We start from the raw sequence: 21,438 nt of genomic DNA on the forward strand, positions 1-21,438 counted from the left end.
CTCAACAAACACATTTAGCAGATAATGAACAAAGATAGATATCAAAACTATCTGTGTTCCACCAAAGACCAGATGAAACATTACTATGCTGAGAAGACAGTGTCATGTGAAAGCCTGCCAGACAACCCAGACGGAGTGCCATAAAGAACTGTCTGATTGCAAGACCTGATGGCTGTGTATTGAGAAGTTCATAGACTTGTAGATCAGAACGAAACACAATTTGATTGTAGTCCTAGAAAAGGAAAGGGGGAAAAGCCTAACAAGGCATAGGATGCAGAATATTAAGGATTTACGGGACTATTTAGTCTTGTTAGTGCTGTGAGCTAGTAGCACAGGGTAATCCTGTCTTTGATTCCTTACAGGCCATGCTGGGAAGGTGGCACATCTCCCCACTATAAGGCAACCTTGGGGTGGTTGGCATTTCTTCCCAGGCTGGATACAGCTTGGGCTCAAACCACCAGGCTGTATGCTGGCACAGAAAGAGGCATTGATTATACCAGGGCAACTTTTTCTCCTCCTGGGAAAGGGGTGATGGATCATTTCTTAGATCCCTATACCTTAAAAAACATTTGTTTTGATAAGAGCACAACTGAGTAACTATTTTTAAAAGCAGCAAAAAATATGGCAAGACTACACAAAAGCCTTCAAAATCAAAGTTTCATCTTCCATCTGAGAAGGCAGATAAAGCTACATAATTAGTCAGGGAAGGGTCACTCCCCTTCTCCCTACAGCCTCCAGAGGATAAACTCCAGCTAAGCTTTTCAGAGACTGCAGAACTTCAACTGCAGAGGGTTTTAGTCTGTGAAAAGAGGTTTGGAGCACATGATAATTAGCAGCTCACAGCTGAATTTTGCTAGCTGTCGGAGTATTCTTTGCTATCACTGCATGAAAGTACTCCTGTAGGTCTCCCAAGTCTCCCTAAATGTGTGCTGTAGTCTGAGTTGTCCACATGGAACTTTTTAATATAGAATTTGGTCGGTATACAACACTTAAAGGCTTATGGCAAATCCCTTTTCCCTGGCAGAACAACACCAGGACAGAATGAGAAAATAAAGGTTTTTTTCTTGGACAAAGCAGGAACTGCTTTACTGTTTATGCTATACCCAGACCCTTACAATCCAGGGGAATTCAGTATGCTGGAAGTCCATGGGTAGCCTGCTAATCCAAATCCACATCTTCTTTGTATTCCCAAATCAGTGCTCAAGAGTTCTGGCAGGAGACAGGTCTTTTCTTAAGACTCGTCCTTCGTCTCTGCTTGCTCACAGTTTTTAAGTCCCAGTGGGAAAACTGTAGAGACACTGGGAGAAAGACAGTAACTGTAATGCAATTGCTTTAAACTTAATTGAGGTTCACCTCTGTTTTAAGAAAGCAAATACCAAGAACTGTCCAGTTTACCCAAAATTCAGCATGTGCTTAAGTGTTTCAGGACTGACGCTGTTTCTGAGTTACAGTCTTCATTACTGCTGCTTTCCAGACTGCAGTGTCAGATTTGTATGAATTTCTTCCAAAATATTTCTAACCTTTAATTACAGGACACTTAATGGTAGGATGCGCTTGTGCTGGCTCTTGTCTCATCCAAACCAGCTGTTCAAGTTGTTAGTCTGTGGGCTCTAGTCTGTTTTCAACGGCTGATTTCTCTCCTGTTACTGCTTTTTTATCTTTTTCAGGTATGTCTTGCTTACCTTCTCAGCTCCCATGGCCTCCTGCCTCCCTCCCCCCCCAGAACAACCTGCTGGGAGCTATGTGCATAACACACACACACTTAACAACACTTTCATTGTCTTTCATTTCAATCCAATTGCAAAGGTCATTTTCTTGGCTCATTGTTCCAGTCCTGTCACTCCTCTTTTTTGCACAATGCCATTGGTTCCCTTTTCTTCACTGTGTGAAATACAAATGACTTCTCTTTACTTTTCAAGCCATGTCTCATCTACAACACCAAGGAGTAGTCTGTCACTGCCATTATATAAATGATGCCAGTCTTTTAAAGCACTCTTGTACATTCACTTTCATGCTTTCACCCATACTGCTGACTATCTGTAGCACAGAATCTGTGTAAATACCCCTAAGCCCATCTTCCTCTGCTTTTTCAAGCATCTTGTCTGTGCCCCAAGGTTTGTCAGAGTCGGAGCATAGCTACATAACTGTTTTGCTAGGCACACTTTTTCATATGAACCGGTATTACATCCTCTTCCTGCTCATCTTCTCTCTGTAAGTCTAGTAATAAAGAATAAGCACTTTAGAGTCAAAACAGCCTCTTTGTTTTATGTCTGTACAGTGCAAGCTACAATGAGGGTGGGTTTAGGTGTAATTTTAAAAGCGGTAATAATAATAATAAAAGCAATAATAAAATAATATAATAATAAAAGCAGAGTAAACCAAATTATTTGTCTTGGTTTGTAAGTCTGTAACAAACTTCCCGGAAGTAGCTCCAACATAGGATGTTTAATTTGCCGTACCAAAGTTGCTTAAATCTCTTGATTCCAGGAACAAATTTGCCATAGGGACTAAGAGAGAAGGGGGACCGGGACTGTGCCTTTTGTGGCAGATGGCTGTTACTGGCGTAGTAGTATTACCGGACTGCACCCTGAGGGGCTGTACTCACCCTGTTTGCCTCACTCAGTGAGAACCATGCTCAGGACGGTGCGATGGGGGCACAGTGGTGTTTTTTACAGGTCCCTTGCCAGCATCACAATCAAATTCACCCTCAATGCTGACTGGACAAATATCTGGCCACATCTGTTTAGAATTTTGGTTTTAGAATGGGGCTACGTGTGGTTCTGCGCAGTTCTGTTTTATGGAGAGCTAATATAAAATGGCATTTCCCCCCTGTTTCTGTTTCTTTTGGAAATTCTGTTATTTTATCATCTCATGTGTAGGTAGAGAAAAGTGGATATTCTGTTGTAAATTATACCTTCCGAAAAGCAATTGAAAGTGATGAGACTGGAGCAGAATTTAGGCTAATAACCAGGGTATGCAATTTAAGATTCTTAGAGACTTAAGACATCGCTGAGAGGTGGACAGAAAGCTAGAAAACTGGGAGATCTACACGCTTTCAATATTTAGCAGCTAGAATATCACATTTTCATTCATGACCATAAAGTGCCTGTGTTATTCAGGAAAAATGGGTCTTGTCAAACAACTTTGATATTGTTCTCTGGCAAGACTACAAGTACATTTGATAAAGATGACTCTATTGACATAATACACTAGAGTTTATGTACAGCATTTGTTTTATTCTGCATGGCAGCCTACGTAAAAGAGATGTATGGGAAGCAAACAAATTAAACCCGTTTTTCTATATGGTTGTTTGCTATGTCACAGCTCCCTGCAATAAGCCTGCCCTGCTTCCTTTCCGTGTTTTCCGTGATTTTATTACCTCACAATGCCTCCAGTTTAAAGAGTCTTTGCATAATCTCTAACATCTTGAAGTATTCAGAATACTGAATAATGGGTACAGGAACCAAAGCAGTTTGTCAAGGATCTGTCCCTTTCTAGTTACATCCCAAAACTATAAGGTAGACATGTCTTCTCTGTTTTATAAAATAAGTATTATCAGATTCCTACTTGAATAAAACATATGAATCCATGATGCAACCATGGAATAAAGCTCATGAACTTCTGATTAAAAATGAGCCCAGTGCAGGGCATGACTCAATCCAGTTCACAGCGGATATTTATACCTTTAAAAATATCCAACTCTCATTTGCATGCTGTCGGACTAATCGCAAGAGAGTCTATGGATTGAATAGTAAAAGGGCGAAAACTACTCTCAAAGCCCTGAGTAAGGCTGGAGCCCCAGTAGTGTGAACACACATGGCAGCTGAGAGTAGAGGGCTTCAGTCCCTCTGCGATGGCAATCAGTCCCTGATGCCATTCACTGATACTAAGTTATACGAAGTTTAATCTCGGTGATTTCAGTACAATTCAATTCTCAGTAGATTTCTTAGTAATTTCTCCATGCAGGCAATGAAAGGCAAAACTGCTTTTTTTCTAGCACTCAGGAGCAAAAAGCACTGATAATAAAATGTCTCTTTAATTGTCTAGTATTTTGGCTAATTAAGGTGACAGGCCATGAAGTTTCAGAATATTTATGCTTTTAAAAGGTGGATTATACACTTAATAAACACCTCTAGATATTTGACTCTTTAGTATTCAGAAAGGCTTGATTCCCAAGCTGCAAACCCTATTAATCATCTGGATGTTAAGTATTGATTCTAGCAGGTACATAGTAAAGAGGCCTTTGACTTAAGTCATTCAAATAACGTACATGCTATATGAATAAACCATACACAGACAAAACCTCTCTGACTACAGGTAAGGAAGGCTCCCTCCTTCTTTACGTGAAAAAGTCTCAAAGGCTACACATCCATGTCTTTTCAGCCACGAATGTGTAGAGAGCTGGGGCTCTGAATATTTGTCTGGTGTGTGTAGGAAACAAGTCACTAGAGAAATTATTTTGTATAAAATCAGTTCAATTGTCAGCAGTCAAAACATTTCGTTTTCTTCAAAAGTATATTTTGATTGAGACAATGCTGTGAGAAGACAGGCGTTCTTTATCTGACTTTATTAAACTAAAGATTGTGTAATTTGCTATGAGAGAGACAAAGTTAAATATCCTTTTTAGCAGCTTGTAATAATCTGATATCCCCTAAAGTAACAAAGTGCAACCTGTATTGTGCTTAAGAAAGTTTCTCGGGATTACGAATACGGCTGTAACAAGCGACTAGTGTTATCACCAGAGATTTTAAGTGAAGGCTTTACTGTGATGGACTTGTCTGACTTGGATAACAAACTCTCTTAGTATTTCAGCCCATAAATCCTGAAGAGAAAGATACTGTTCTCTTAGGTCACTGACAAACTAAAAGAGAATCTTTGTTTGCAGAGCTCCACAGAGTTAACACAGTACTAGTTAATGATTTCACCATGGTAATTACTTTCTAGGGTCTGTCAATCAGGCAATTTTAATGTATTCAGCATGGGCTGCACTGATTTTGTGCAGTACTACTATTTTACCTGGTTTCATGCTCTTTGTCTATCAATCTGTCTATAACGAGTTTTGAATCTATGGACCAATTTCTGCCAAGTTTGAGAAGAAAATTGTTTTTAAATATCAAAACCAGTTGGAATCATGCAAGTTTTGTGAATATTGACAGGTGGGTAGAGAGAAACTCACATGAGGGCTCCCATGGTGCAAAGGTTTTGGAAGGAGCTCAGCTGTTACCATTTCCCTAAGGTATGCTAGATGACCAGTTGGTATATGCCTAATTCAGAAATTGCACATCACGTGCTACCTCTCCTCATGCTCGCAGGTAGGGGACGAGGTGGACTAAAGGGTACCTGCAAATGTTAGTTGTGTATTTTTAAAGGTACACTTATCCACTGTGAACTTGATTTAGTCCTGCCCTGCAATAAATTAGCAGTTCATGAGCTTTATATCGTGGTTGCATCACCGATTCATATGTGCTTTAGTCAAGCAGGCATCTAATAATACCTCTTTTATAAAATAGAGAGAAGGCAGGTCTAACCTGATATTTTTGGGATGCAACTAGAAAGGGAAAGGTCCTTGACAAACTGCTTTGGTTCCCGTGCCTCTTATTTTGGTATTCTGAATACCACAAGACATTAGAGATTATGCGAACATTGGACTTTTTAAAACATGAGTTCATTGAGTATGCTTGCCAATGTTTGTAAAGGACTCTGGCACCCAGTTGGAGTGCTGACATTGGTTTCAATTAGCGTGTGATGAGTCCCTTTGTCGTTGAAAGCATCATATTTAATGGTATAAATAGACAGAGCAACTGGCTAATAAAATGTAAAGTGAAATAAAATCGGTTTTAATATGTTTGTAGGAGCTGGGTCATGACTTTTTTCAGCACAACAGTTGGAGTCACAGCTTGGAGAAACTTGAGAACATCTGTTATTTCTGTTGAAAAATACAAGTACATTGAGTAACTCACACCTTTGAAATTCCTTTGTGGGGGTGGAAGACAACTCTCCAACACAAACCCGATTTACTCAGGATTTGGAGAACATGTGACTGGTTCATCCTTTAGGTCTCTCATAATTCAGACACAAATGTTCTTTGGAGGGAAGCTTTGAAAAGGTTTTTTCCTGTGTGACTAATCAGTGAGGTTAGTTGATTCCAGAAGGAAAGGCTAAAATGTCTTACAAATTTGCAATACATAGCAGTTAATTTTGCATATAAGCTTATTTAGTTTGTAAAATACATCAAGTTGCTGTCTTTAAAAAAGCCAGAAGAAATCTAGTTACAACTGAACTGTGATCCAAGACTAAATTTATTTTGTACATCTTAAATGCAACTATCTTACTATATTTTTTTGAGTAGATTTTTAGAAATCTATTTTCTTCTGTAACAAGTCCTAGGGGTAAGGAAAAAATCAGCAGGAGCTGAAAACATTTCTTATCATCCATACACCTATCATGTGCACATACATGTTACACCCCTGGGCATATACATCACAACACATAATTGAAAAATGTTCTCTTTTTTATGCTTGAAATTCTTTGTTGGTACTGAGGTTTGGTTTTGGTTTTTTTGCCTATAAATATGTATCCTTTGTGCCAGCACACACCAAGGACTCCATGTTTTACAAGCACACTCACATCCTCCATCGACCCCTTAACTAGCATCAGTTAAGAGGCTTGTTTTCTGGGCTCATGAAAAGGGTCTGAGTGACAGCCATTTGAGAATGAAGATGCCTGGACAGGCTGATGTGCCCGAAATACCAAGGAGAGCATATTACTTTTCATAGCAGACATGCTAGTCTTTGTAGTAGACAGTGTCTAGTAAATAAGGATGGGGCAGAGAGAAGGCAGCAGTAATGTGGAGACATGTGGTAGTAGTGGTAAGAGCATGGAGCGTAGAAGAAGTATCTTTGGGTGTGAGAGGAGGTGAGGGTAGGAAACAGAAAACCATAACAAGGCTGTGGACTGGAAGCAAATAATGAGTACAAGTGGGAAGTGGGGGGGTCTATGAAAGAAACAGTTCTGTGCCTTATTCCCATTTTCGTCTTTAGACTAGGTGTCTGTTTAGGCGACGTCTCCTGTGACATACTGGTTTTCCTGCAAGTAGTGTATAATGTAACAGTTTTAGCAGATGGGAAGCTGCAATCCCCCTTGGGAAAGTTAATCCATTGAATAGAACGTGGTAGTTGAACAATAACTCCCCAGAAACCCTACAACAATTCACACAGGAAAAGTTTAGTTATAGATTAACCCCAAATGAGGGGTTTTGACTGGTTAGGCAAACTTAACATCAGTTCAGTTTAACTCAAAATAACATATTTTGTTCTACTTTTCCTAACAGAATAGAAACATTTCAGGAAAACTGTGATTTGGACACTTCATTTTCCAGGGAAAAAAAAACATTTTGTAGAGCTTTCCTGACTTCCTCTAAATCAAACAAAAGTGTGTGTAATTTAGATTAAGTTTAGTACAAATGAGAAAATGACAGATAACTTAGGGTTTTCTTCATTTTTCATGGTTTTTTCCTCCTTTTCTAGCTCCTGTTTCTTTCGTGTAGCTTTGTGAATTTTCCTGGTGATTTTAATTTCTTCTGCATGTGCAAAATCAGTACTTATCCTGGTTTTCCCTCTCCTGCAACAATCCATGTTTCTCTCTCACGTCTTCTTCATGCTTTTTGCTTATTCTCTTCCTGTACCTCCCTGTGACGTCCTGTCAGTCTCCCTCATTTCTATGCATCTTTCTTCTCTGCCTTCATCTTTCTCTTTCCTGTTCACCAAATTCACCAAAAGCACTATCTCATGTGCTGTTCTAAAGTTATTTTAAACTGTAATTCCTGTCTGCCATTAACTTCTCATTGTCTCTCTGAGAGTCACATACTGAGGTATGTTTTCTTTCACATTCTTAGAAAGCAGGTCCTTCAGTTTCCTTCCCTCTTCACTCCACTCAGCAGAGCCATGATTTTATTTTTCTAGATCAAGACTTCTTTGTTTTTTTCCTCAGTTATTTTTCTTGCAACTTCAACTTTGCCCCTAGGAGGAAGAATAAGATAGTGAATTTTGCACCTTGGATGGCATTCCTCTCTAAATGAGAAAGGTTATTTCTGTTCTTGACGGTGTTTAGTCATTAACAAAGAGAGTTTGCTTTGCAAATATTTGTCAATAGTTTAGTTAAATAGTAACAAAAAGTAAACTGATTGCAAATCCAAAATTCCTTCTCCTGTAGTGGTTCAAGTGGTTTAGGTCATAGCTAAAAGGGAATTTCAGGTTACAGAGTAAAATATTTAAAAGAAGGCTTTTTATGTGTATATGCTGCAAGAACAATTACAAAAAATATTCCTATTTAAAAGTACATGTTAGAACTAGAAAATAAAAGTTATAAGTTACTTCATTAATACTTTAAAATATATTAAAACTAACTGAAAGAATACACATATTAAACTTTAGACAATACAAAGCTTATTTTTCCCCAGAGAAAAAGAGATCATGGTCAGAGTACAAGAGTAGAGATAATTAGAGATTTGTTTCTTCTCCGCCTCCCAAGGTAAGGCTTAATCCTACAGTAATCTCTTTATTGAGACCCAAATGTTAGTCAAGGAGCCTGCTGCACAGATTTGAAACTAGCATTTAGTCCATATTTTCAGTATTTGGGAAGGAGCTAGCCTATGAATTTACAGTCTGCATTGTTTTAAAGAGGTATCTTGATATATTTTTTATTTTATCCTGCACTGTAATGCATTGGCATGGCTTCATGATACATTTACTAGCTTACACTGTGATATAGAGTGAGACCTCTCATTCATGACCAGTAAACCTCCAGAGCCCTTCTGGCTTTTAGCACAGAAAAGGGGTTTGTATTGGGCATACAATGAATGGCACACTCTGTGAATGTGGATAAACCGATTATCCCAGAACAGTTTTGCCTTTGAGCATTTCAGCATCATGTTGCCCCATTGTCAAGTGTGCTTTAAGGATAAATGCCCAACGAACTTGAGGTTCATTCAAGTGGGGAAGATGTTAAGCAAACTGGCCTTCTGTCTTTTTTATTTCCAAACTGTGGTTTGTAGCCTTGCTCTGAACTGGTTGGCTCTTCTAATTCCCAGGTTAGATGGGAAAGAGAAAAGTAGCAAAGAGAGAAAAATACCTGCGGAGGTTAGGTTTTTTTAGAAAAGGCCTAAAGCTTAGATCCACAAATGGATTTAAGTGGTATTTATGTATGTGAGGTTAAAATTTACACTCTGCTGCAATTTTGCATTGAAGGATCTGTAATCCAGGGGTGCCTGCTTCTCCGATACTAAAGTTCCCACATAGCATGTGCCGTGTCCAGGGGTGTCTCGGACTTGGTGGTGCTGGAGAGCTCTGCGCCTCTCTCATCTATATAGGTACCATTGAGGTTCACAGATGGCGTACGTCCTTCATATATGGAAGTTAATCCAGCCGCCATTCTGCATTTAAGGAGCACAGGCTCCATGCAAAACACAGCTATCTCAGGAAGAGGTAGTGGTACTTTTTAGGTGAGGAAATATGGAGAAAGGGATACTCTATAGACCTGGGAGAACAGCCACAATACTTAATAAAACAACCTGTGGGTGCCTGATTCATACTCAACTGTGTAAACTGGATACCAGACCAGAAAGAGAAGTGGGTGGTCTAAAGATGAGTGTCTCTGGAAGGGATGGATATTCAGTGGGCGTGGGTATCCAGGTGACCCTACGTGATGCTGGCCCATTCCTACATGCTGGCCTGAAGGGTCAGGTAGAGAAAAGGTAGAGAAAACACTTTTCTGCTTGGTGGGTTGACATGCTATGGATATTTTTTGTTTGTGCTTAAAATGAAGTTGAGATAGAAAAGTTTTATTTATTATCTTAGGCTGGTAAAAAGGCAAGAGTGGCCTATACCCCCCCTTGTTTACCCAAGGGCTTAATGATTAGAGTGTTCATGCGGACAGTAGGTACACAAAGTCCACTTCATTCACTGCTTGCAGGAATTTGAAAGGCAATGCTCTAATTGCCAGGCTATAAATTGTTCTAGTATTCTGCTTACTGAATTCCCTTTAGTGAAGTTTTGCATGGAATAATTAAATATGCTTTGGATCAGGAAGAGTGAGTGTGTCACTTGCTGGTGAGAGCACTCCCAAAGAAAAGGGAAGGTGGGGGGTTCTGGTTCTTACGAATAATTGGTGTAGGATAGTTGCCAAAAGAGGGACTGAAATCCGTGTGTCCTCCCTTGTGCAGATCTAACCACCAGGCTGTAGAGGTTACTCTCTTTACATGGAAAAATAGAAAATTGGGCCCTTCAATTGAGTACTCTCACACTGGGTTGAGGGGCAGCTCCTCACTGCCGTTCCTGAACCTGATGAAGCGTGGTGAGGAGAGTACTTTGTGTTCAGTTTCGCTGCATTAAAGGCAAAAATATCCGTGTTTTGGGGGGGAGGGAAGTGGTTTTGTTTGTTCGTTTGTAGAAAGTGCTAGTTTGGTAACTCAGGAGTTTCTACAAGAACATACCCGTTCACCGAAAACTTCTCCAGGGTAAATGGCATTCCTAGTCAAAAGCGAGTACACGTGTGTGGGTGTACCCGAGCAACTGGGACACTCATTTGAAATCTAAGGGACAGAGATCAAAATCAGTTTGAGTAGAGTCCCTTTGATCTCAGCTGAGCAACCAAAACTGTTTACTCTTCTGGAACGAGCCCATCTATCTCCTTTTATTCCTGTAGGTTTTTAAAACATACGGGTCCATCTCAAAGCAAAACAACGTATTTTTCTGAAACTGCTGCAAATCTTTGTAACGGTGGAAAGCAGCCTGTTTCCTGCCTTCTTCCGAGTAAAAAGCGAGCCAAAGGCTCCGGAATGTCTTTTGTACACAACAGGGGTTGAAGTGTGCCCTCTTTTCACCATAGGGATGGGAAGTTGTTGTGGGATTGACCCAGTGCAGAGGTATAACCCTGAATTAGCAGGAAGGAGGCTTAATGGAGCCCGAGTACCTAATTAGCCCTCAGCTGTGCCTCAGGGTGTGAGGAACCCGTGGCTGCAGCTGGGGAGGTGGGCAGGAGAGGCCTACAGGAGGAGAAAATCTCGCTATGGTGACAGTGCTTGGCTACAGGAAAAATCACAAGATCCACGTGAACTGAAAGAGGAAACAGGGAGCTGGAGGAGCCCAGGTGGGAGCAGAAACTTAGGTTTATGGTCTGTGCTTTGAGTGAGGGAAGGCTGGGATTAGATGGGAGCTCTGCAGAGAGCTGTGCTGCGAGAGGGGCAGGCCTGCCTGCTCTGCAGGGGTGTTTAGCGAGGGACGCCAGCGCTGCAGAGGCTGTGCTCCCCTGTGAGGAGAAGTGCCGCAGCAAGGCCTTCCCGAGCACCCTGAAGGAAGCTCTTTTTTTTGTGGTGCTCCTGCTGAAATCCTGACTGGGGCTCCAGTTTGCCCAGTCCAGCAGGATTTGTATGGCAGCATTGGCGTGGAAAGTTGTTTGCAGATAGAGATTAGCTTGAACAAAGGGAAATGTCGAGTGGTTCCTTGGAAAGAGGCTGATACCTTTGATGACTTGCCCCGCAAATTAACTTTTCCCTCCCTGAAAAAAGACGTAGCAAAGTCTATGCATGCCTATGGCAGGGCAGCGGGTGCTACAAAGCTTTGGTACCCATGTTTCTGAGACAGTGCTTTTTCCAGTTGTTTCCTGGCATTCATAAACAATGTCCTGTCTGTCCCCTTGATGTGAATGTCTGCTGATACCCAGGTGTATTGAATGAGTGCTCATGGGTTTCTTTCTAATGCTTGAGAGGGAGGCTTTTGAAACCTTGCTTTCCAGAAGAGGTACAGGCAGCGTAGCTGACAGACTGGTCATTACCACTGGGAGTTTTTGACTGTAGGACTTGTTTGCTCCATAGGTCTACCTGAACCTGGAATTTGTGACTTAAAAGGCCTGGCGGTATATCCCCCCTATATACCTCATCAGTCAATGCAAGCAAGGAAGTTTGTTCCCCTCCCACCCCCCCCCCCCATACTTCTAACTAGCTGCAACCCTCAAGAAGAGGCACAAATGATGCAAGATTTTCTCTCTTAAGCTAATCAGTTGTATCGATAATGGCATTGTGAAGAAATCTATAGGTTACCTGAGGCCATTTTGTAGCCATAGAGTTTCCTGCTGGTGACACAGAGCATGTCTTGCGTCATATTGGTGTGGTGTAAGAGCTGAATGTTGTTGCAAAACTCTTGCACAGGACAGGTCTAAATTCAGGAAATCTGTCTAGGTAATCTCAGGGGCTGCTGTTTTGAACTTGCAGATTATCTGGTGGAGCTTTACTAGATTGGTCTGTTTCCATTTAGAAGTTACTTTGCTTAAAGGCAAAGCATTTAATTGATTTAGAGAAGATCTATTCCAATCTTGTTTTCAGCAATTGCCTCTTTTGCAAAAACAAAACAGTCTCTGTGTAGCTATGATACGTATTTTGTCTCACCATATACAGGTTCTCGGCTGCTTTTCCCCTACTGACTTATAAATGGGAATTTTCTCTCTTTCTTCACCCTCAACGCTTTTAAGTGGCATATATTAGAAATTGTGCTTGGTTTCTATCACAAAACAGGGCTGAACAAAGAAGCAGAGCGTTCGTCTTCTACCGTGGCAGTGTGTAATATTAAAATGTTAGCTTCTGCTAATTGGCAAAACCGAGGTATTCTAATAAGAAATCCTACTAAAACTGGTTCATTACATCTATTCCTGTTAAACATTAACTTTCAGTTTAAATTACATGCTGGAAACAGTTGTATTAGAAACACTTCTGTGATTAAGAAGTTATTAAAAAAGTCACTAAAATCCTCCTTATGCATACTTATGTCATCTTATACTTTTATCTGTGTGTCTTAAGGCTCTAATGGCACTAGAAATAATGTCTCATAATGCATCTCTCCATAATTCCCACTGGTATGCTGAAAGGTAGTATTAAGAAGATCATTAAGAGCATAGTCTCTTTATGTTCCCATAAGCTTTCCATTAATTTGCATTTAGCTGTCTAAACGACAGCAAAGTTAATATTTACAGCAAGATAATACATTACTAATAGAAATGTGAAGCACACTTATTCCTCCTGGTTATTAATACTACTGTCTGGGCACAGATGTGTTTTCATAGGATTTATTTGCTTGCTAGATATGTGCTAATGACAAGCGCACCCAGAATCTTGCTGGACATGCTCAAACTCGTAAGAGCGTTCTGTCCTAAAAACTTGATTATACCCCAAGATGTGAGGCCCCTCTGTGTTTCCAAACATCCCTGTAGAGTGGTGTTGGGAGCAATAGGACGCAGGCTTTACTCTAGATAAACATAATATATGGACTGTAGAGCAACAATTTTGGCTGAGCCTGTTGTGTATGTACAGCTCCCTTTTGGGAGGCATGCATGTTCTATGGGTCTAGCAGTGGGTCATAAGGTTGCCACCCATGCACGGTCAAAGTGATTTGTGTTTGCCAGAGCAATTGAATTAGGCTTTCTGCACATTCAGGCATGCATTGCTATGTTTGATGATTGAAAACTGGAAGCATAGATTTGGATGAAATTGCAGGACTCCATAAGCTGGTACTCGGGGCATGAATCTACTCTGCCTATACTACCAGGCTGCTGCTTTTATTTGCTGGTAGGGAAAGGGACAATGCTATAATCTTTCCAGATGTGATGAAATAAATGTTTTGTTGGAATAGGACATATTTGCATGTATTTGCTACAGTCTGAAGAGACGTGTTAGCTTCCATCAGATGGAGAGGTAGTAAATTTCATTGATTCAACTTGTTTCTCATTGCCAGCAGCCTTCTGTGCCTTACAGATCTGTTTTTACTGAGCCCATTTCTAATGTTCCAAAATTGGAAGCAGTTTTAAACAACTGTTTGTTTAAAAACTGTCAGAGAGCTGAGGAGAATGAATGTTTTCTTTAACTAGCCCCAGGCTGCCCATCTGATCACGGGCTGTGCTCCTGGTAAGAATGGGGACCCAACTTAAGAGCAGAGAAAGAAAGTTGAGGCAAGTGTTGTTACTTAGCACAGCATCTACTTTTATTGTGCACTGGTTGGAGCCTCAGTGCACTTTTGCAATAATATTAAATGTGGCTTTTTCATCAGGCCTGCAGGGAAACTATTACAGAAGGTTTTAATCTTTTTCTGACTGAAAGTCCTTCAGGACCAGGCACTACCATTTTGTATGCTGTCATAGTGTGTCTCGCAGCGCTGCTCCATTTGTGCCGAGGATCACTGAGCAGTCGTCTAATGAAAGGAAAAACAAATGGTGAATGACTCTCAATTGCTTTTGCATTGTACTAACTGCACTAAGGTATTTGTTTAAATGAAAGCTTTTAGCATAAACAGCTATGCATACAGAAACCAATTAAAGTTTTGAGAGGTCTACCTAAAATTTCTATTTGCTTCCGCAACAGCTGTAAGAATGAAATAAACAGAATAGTCTGACAGGAACCATATGCCCTTTCTTGTGTTAGAGCACTAACAATCAACTTGTCGTACATCATTGCACTAGCGTTAAAATGTTTGTAAGCTATGTAATAAGGACGTTCAGCAGTTAGTCTCTCAGACGCTGAAGAACTCAAGCTGCATTTAATTGAAAACTTAATCTTTGAAAACACTGTCAGCTCGGGTCGTAACATAAGAGAAGTTGTAAGGTAAGAGAGGTAAGTATAATGTTAATCAATAGTCTGTTGTAACTTTCTCTGAGATATGTAACCAATTGGTTTGGTTTATGAATACACATAAACTGTATCTGGAAATAACCCCCTAAAATGTCTCTCATTTAGGTGGAGAGGAAACTTATTTGTGGGGAAACTGTCCGGAACTGTTGTTCATCACTTTATTTCTGCAAAACCATGATCAAATAGTAGTACAGTTTTACATTTTGCTTGTTCAAAAATTGTATTCTTATTAAAGGGTATTAGTATACATAGCAACAGAAAACATTGCATATGTGAATAACTTTTTATGTGACTTGTTTAAAAGAACAAGCCTTACTTAAAAAGAGGTAAATCTGGCAAGTCAGGGCTAGTTCATGGTACAGTAAATGATTCTAGCCTTCTTGAAAGTTAACACCTAGAGACAATAGCAGCATAAGCATAAAACCCCTACTCTACAGATAAAATAAGCTTAAAAATGCTACCACAAGCCTTTACAGCACGCACCTTTTTAGTGTTGAGCTTCTAACGTAATTTTGATGACTGCCAGATCTGACTTTTAAGAATTTAAATAATGGCAAGTATAGTAAATTCTGATTTCCACTGCCATATATGTAAGCCCATGCCTCAGATTGAGTTGTTACACAATCTGAGAACTTTTACATTTGAATACTTGTGGGATGTCTGTAAAGGAACAGAGTTCTACTACAGCTTTCCAAAACTGAGAAATAGAATAGAGGCTTAAGGGGAGATGGTTTAGTTCTGCTTCACTTGCATTTAGTTCTTCAGGCTTAATTTTCCCATTTCTTCTGGCTTTCCAGTTATGCCTGACATCGTAGTGTAAGGAAGGTTTATATAATTCTCAGAGCTTGTTCCTAAGTAATCTTTTAGAGACATTTTTTTTTTAATTGATTTTTTTTCACAATCCTGTTAGGATAATAAAATTAAGGCAGCTATTCTTTACCTGAAAGCATATCAGCCTAGTGGCATTTGCCTTCAGATTAGGAATATAAAGCAGCAGGAGACTGATTAAGGCAAGATCTTGTTTCCTTGTGCATGTTACCACTGTCACGTCCTGCTAAGTTCTGTCTTGTGTTGATGTTGACCTCGGGTGCCTCAGTGGTACCTGGGTCAGGAAGAAAGATAGCTATTATTATTATTATTATTTTAATCAATATGTACAGAGGAGCATCTGGGACAAATTATGATGTATTCTGAAGGGTCAATCAGGACTATCTGGAATAGAATAGGTATTGGGGGGGTGGATACAAGAATAGCAAGAGGTAGAAATATTACTTCCTGGGAAGGAAGGAAGCACAAAGTGCTTAGCCTTCTATATCTAGTTGTGATGTTGCTGCTGTCATAACAGATCTGAAGTCAAGATTCCCCCACCCCCACCCCCCCCCCGATGTCTTGTTTAGTGCGGGTAGTGATAAATGACAAGCTTACAGCTGATGTTGATAAAAGGTGTCATTCAGTTCAGAATTGCTTATTTTGGCACAAAATAAAATAAAAATAGCTAATGCAATTTTAAAAAATATTTTTGGATTCAAAGATTGGGCATAGGTAGCCCTGACTGTGATTATAGGGCTTGAGATTTATAGCTCACTTGTTATTCACTGTCTAGGATGCTAATGGGATCCCAGAGCTATGTATTATTGGGATTTATGGGCAAATGGCGATGTAGCAACATGCTGAGTTGTTGGAAATTTTCATATTTGCTGTGTTTTGATGGAAGACTCTTTGTGGAAATGCATTTCCTGATTTGGTTTGGCTTCCTTGCTGCTAGCGGATTCCTTGTGAGGTTACGTAAAATAATTTTGTAGTTCCTGCTAGAAAATGCAGAATGGCAAGATATGTGGGAATATAAGAAATTAGTATTTTTAATCTTCTGTATGTGAGACTGATTATAGGCAGCTTGAAGGGGAAATGAGGTGTCCATGAAGGTGTGTCCACCAGAAATTCTAGTCATCCAGTCCTGTTGTGCCACATGTTCTTTTTGACACTTGGGAGCACTAAGGCAACGTATCTTTCTATGAAGGAAAGGTAAATCCTCTTTTTGGGATGAATCCTGTTGAATCCTGTTCTTGGGATTTGTGCGCAACAGTGTTTTGATTAATTAATAGGCATTGGGGTATCTAACTGACCTGACAGTACTTGTGCAAGAATGAGAGGGAAAGATAAAAGGAACAAAACACATATATCTTACTTTTCCTTTTTACGTTTGCCTCACCTGGAATCCTGAAAAAATCTGGCATCAATAGGTGATCAAAAAGCTAGACCATTGCATGTCTGTTAATAAAAACATTGGAGCTGCTGTGTAATTTTCATCTACCCACTCTTGCAGGATGAGGGAGTTACAGTAGGGTCACTATTTAGATCCAAGACTCCGTGCTGGTTTATACCCCAGGTAACTTAATTCAGTAGGGTTAAATAGTGAATTATATGCTTCTTAAATTACAGATACTTGCTATGCTTGTGTTGGTTTGCTTTTTATTCATTACTGGATTGTACTCATGGCATGTTCTTACTCTTTCCTGATTTATAATGGATCTCTTTATTGAATTATTGAGCAAAACTTTTAAATAAAACATCAAAGAATTCTCTTCTACTATAAATTCTCCTATAGTCGTAAGATGCATCAACCCTTAGGACCACTTTCCTCATCAGAATAATGACACTGCTAGACTTATTCCTAAATGTGCTGTGCACTAAAATGTTCATCCAATATAGCCTTTCTTCTTTTGAAAGTGAAACGATTTGCCTTATAAATATGCAAAATTAGACTGCTTCTTGTACAAATATCTTACACAGTATCTGTTTTGTTCTTTCTGGCCACCTTAGACATGCAATAGTTTTTTTTGTGCTCTGAATCCCATTTTATAGGTGAAGAAAAACAAAAGTACTTGCAGAAAATGTAGTTAAATTGCTTCTTAAAAGTAAGTCCATTATCAGAGTTGAGAAAAAGACTGGAGCCTGACTTCCAGCCCTTGGTCATCTTCCTTGTTCTGCATGTCATATACTGCTTTGCTTGGGCTAGAGAGCCCCTGAATCCAGACTATACTATGAAACTGTGAATTGTGATTATTTGTCAGCAGTCCAGTTTGTGTGGAGATCAAAACTCGAGCACAGGCCTTCTCATGGCCACTTGTGTAAGCTCTACTTGTTAATGCTTTTTTGGGATTTGTCTGCTTATTTCGATGCATTAAAACTGACTTTATGGTTCTGATTACTCTTGTACAACAACTTTATGCTACCTTTGAGGTTCTTGTCACTTCCATAGAATCAGTAAGTCTGTTTTTTGCCTGGAGGGGATTAATGTTTAGTTTGCACATAACAAAACAAAGAAAAGGCATAAAGCACTGTTCAGTTATTTCAGAACCCCAAGAAATAGTTTGTAGTGTAAGTATTATGTTTTAAGGATAGATGAGATGAGGCTACTGGGAACAGCATTCAATTTCTGAAAGTAAAGCATAAGCTTTGATTCACAGAAAATGAAATTTGGAACAGCTTGGCATCTTTTTTTTTAATAAATGAAATGCCAAAAGGGATACGCATGTTTATATTTAAATGTTTAATTTCTGTGGGCACTATTAAATATATGTTTCTGTCATGTGGCTATTTTTCTAAAGGCTAGAATAGGCTTGCTAGGATATCTGAACTAGAAAACCCTTCTCTTATGTCTTGTTGTCTAATATATTTTACTCCCTTAAAAGGGAATAAGCTGTACAAGCAGAAAAACTTGCTTAGGTGCTGATTTTAAAAAAGGGGGGAAGGGACTGACTTTCACCGCAAGCTAATACTGTTTCACTGGCAAGAGTTTTCTGTAGACTTGGCCTGAGACGAGAAGTTGGGTTTTTTGTAGCTGAACATGATTTCACAGTTAATTCTTGGACAAAACGATGAAAGAACAGTGTAGGTCTGCAAAGATGCAAAGACACCTCCAGACTTAGGAAGCCCCTGACCTGCATTTTGGTGGAAGCTGGAAAAGATGTTGAGGAAATAGGAGTATCTGCTTGCCCTGGTCTTCTGCTCTTCCCTAGCACCTACTACCAGTCCCTGACAGAAACAGGATACTGGCTAAGTAGTGCTTTGGTGTATGGCTGTAATCTGTGCTCTTCATGCACCTGCTTGGATTTGGCGTGATCTGTGCGGGTCGGGGCAACAGAAGAGTTTTCTTATTGTTTGGGGCTGTCCGTATGTTTTCAGTTGAAACTCTTTGAGTGCTTGTAAAATAAATGATCCCCCCCCTCCCCCCCCCCCTTTAAAAATAAAGTAAAGCAAGGTAGTCAAAGACAGTTCAAGATGTGTTTAGATACAAATTGCCTTTTGAATACTGCAGCAACCCACTTCCTTGACTGCTTCTTATACCAAACTGTAACAAGGGGGTTTCTTAGCTTTATGATCTAAATTATTTTATTTTTGCCTTCAGGGCCCTCGATATGTCTTTACAAATTAGGGTTTTTATCTATATCAGCTGCTCATGGCAGTGCAGAGTCTCAAGTTTTCTATCTTAATTATCTAATACTTAATATACGTAGCATTTCAAAGATCTTTTTTATGCTTTAGTTTGCAGCATTTCTGTAAGGCACACTCTCAAAGAAAGCTTTTTGTCCCAGTTTGCCCAGCTGACTGTAAATCTTTCTTCCTTTTACTGCTGAAGTGTTAGTAGGCAGCTCTCAGCTTTCTGTCGGCTACTGCTTCTTCCCTGAGCTGTTGGAAACTCCCAAATTATGCATCTGCAGCTCCTGTTTCATTTGCAAGAGTAATTCATTTCTGCCCTTAATTCCTATTCCAACTGGCATTGGGGATTGTGGCAGTCCCAGGCTGTGCTGCAGTACTTGACACTGTAGATCCTTCTGCTGAAACTTGAGTCTCTTCCTTCCATCACACTCCAAGATCTTTTTGTCTGTCACAGGTTGCTTAGGTCACTTACTGGGCTCCAACGGTGTATTTTCACTCCTGCTGTTCGCTGATACAGAAAGCTAAATCACACAAAAGACAAAGGAGCCAGGATTTTTGTTATCTTTTCACCATGAGAGCTCCTAAACTTTTCCCTGGCCCACTTCTCCTGGTCTTGCACAAATGATGTAGCTCTGTGGTCAACGGTGGATCAGAAGATCCTGTTGCGCTGGGAGTTCAGGGCTGTGATGCAGCACTATTGCTGTATGCTGATAAAAGCTGTTCCCTTCTCCAACTGGTTTCATCGCAGCCAGTCTCCTCAGCCCCATGAGGATTGCTGGCTTTGCAGCTTGGGCTACCCCAGATCAACTGGCGATAGAACTGTGTTTTCCTGTACAAGTCTGAGAAGCCAGTTTATTTGCTATGTTTTGTGGAACACGAAAGGTAAATGTTCTGCGTGGTAGCTGTGAGATGATTTGAGCACACTAGTGTTTTCTGTGCCCTAGAGAACAATCCAAGAGATGTGACTGCTCTGTAATTAAGAGGGAGAAAGTGCCAAACCTACATACTGACTCACGTTTTCTTCTGATACGCACTATGCCTCATGTGGGCACAGTATTTAGGAACTGAGCTCCAAATCTTTAACACGATGTTCCCAAGCTATATCCTTTCCCTTCCCTTTCCTCAAGCCACCCCACTTCCAGCCTTTCACAATTTGGACATAGTTTGATTTGGATCTGGAAATCTGAAACAGGCTGCCTCTCTCTTGCATTTGTGGAGATGTAGTAAGAGTTCAGCAGGGAGCTCAGCGATCAAATATTTCTGAAAGCAAACCACTTGCAGAGGTGAGAGACAAAGGCTTTTCTGCCAGGGCTACATGGAGGGATACCTGCACATTCTCTACCATATCTAGGAGGGAGTAGAGGAAGGGGAATGGTTGTCAGCCCCCATCTTCTTCCATACATGTGCCAGGGAAAGGTCCTTGTCCTCTCAACATCATCAGAAGGCAGAATGCGTGTGTGTGTGCGGCAAGGAACACAAACATCATACCAGAATTCAAAATTATAGCAAATCATAAACTGAATGTGATTTAATGATGGCATCATCATCAACAACAACAAAAAGCTACTTCCTTTTAGGGACTGCAACAAGAGGAATGTTGTTTGTAAGAGAGCAGACAATGCCCATCTCTGTGACATTAACCACTAGGTGCTATTGCTTAAGGAAGGAGGACAAAAGGGGAGAACAAGAACATGGCCTTAGGAAATATGATCTGTATTCCAGTGCTTCATTAGAACAGGTTGCTTAGGAATGCTGTGCTTTTTTTCTATCAGCAGAGATTTTTAAAGATGTTGTGGTTTAGCCCTAGTCGGCAATTAAGCAGCATGCAGCCGCTCGCTCACCCTCCCCCCGGTGGGATAGGGGAGAGAATCGGAAGAGCAAAAGTAAGAAAACTTGTGGGTTGGGATAAGAACAGTTTAATAATTGGAACAAAATAATAATAATAATTTGTAATGAGAAGGAAAACAACAGGAGAGTGAGAGAGGAAGAAAACCCAGGAAAAAAACAAGCGATGCAACCACTCACCACCCACTGACGGATGCCCAGCCAGTCCCCGAGCAGCGATCGCTGCCCCCCGGCCAACTCCCCCCAGTTTCTATACTGAGCATGACATCATATGGTATGGACTATCCCTTTGGCCAGTTTGGGTCAGCTGTCCTGGCTGTGCCCCCTCCCAGCTTCTTGTGCACCTGGCAGAGCATGGGAAGCTGAAAAGTCCTTGACTAGTGTAAGCACTGCTCAGCAACAACTCAAACATCAGTGTGTTATCAACATTAGTCTCATGCTAAATCCAAAACACAGCACTATACCAGCTACTAGGAAGAAAATTA

General features: G+C 40.3%; 1 long non-coding RNA gene across 2 annotated transcripts in view; it reads right to left on the reverse strand.

Moving 5' to 3' along the window:
• Positions 1–7,644: 7,644 nt before the first annotated feature.
• Positions 7,645–21,438, reverse strand: part of LOC140652567 (uncharacterized) — a 28,674-nt gene continuing 14,880 nt past the window's right edge. Inside the window, exons 3-5 of one of the 2 annotated variants that reach the window (XR_012042850.1) lie at positions 15,609–15,770; positions 14,162–14,231; positions 7,645–8,018 (exon numbers count right to left, since the gene is read on the reverse strand). This is a non-coding gene — a long non-coding RNA (uncharacterized lncRNA). Of the gene's footprint in view, positions 8,019–14,014; positions 14,232–15,608; positions 15,771–21,438 lie in introns of those variants that run through there. The other variant, XR_012042849.1, reaches the window with a different exon arrangement.

This window comes from Ciconia boyciana, chromosome 5 (assembly GCF_034638445.1).
Source record: "Ciconia boyciana chromosome 5, ASM3463844v1, whole genome shotgun sequence".
NCBI classification, from domain to species: domain Eukaryota; kingdom Metazoa; phylum Chordata; class Aves; order Ciconiiformes; family Ciconiidae; genus Ciconia; species Ciconia boyciana.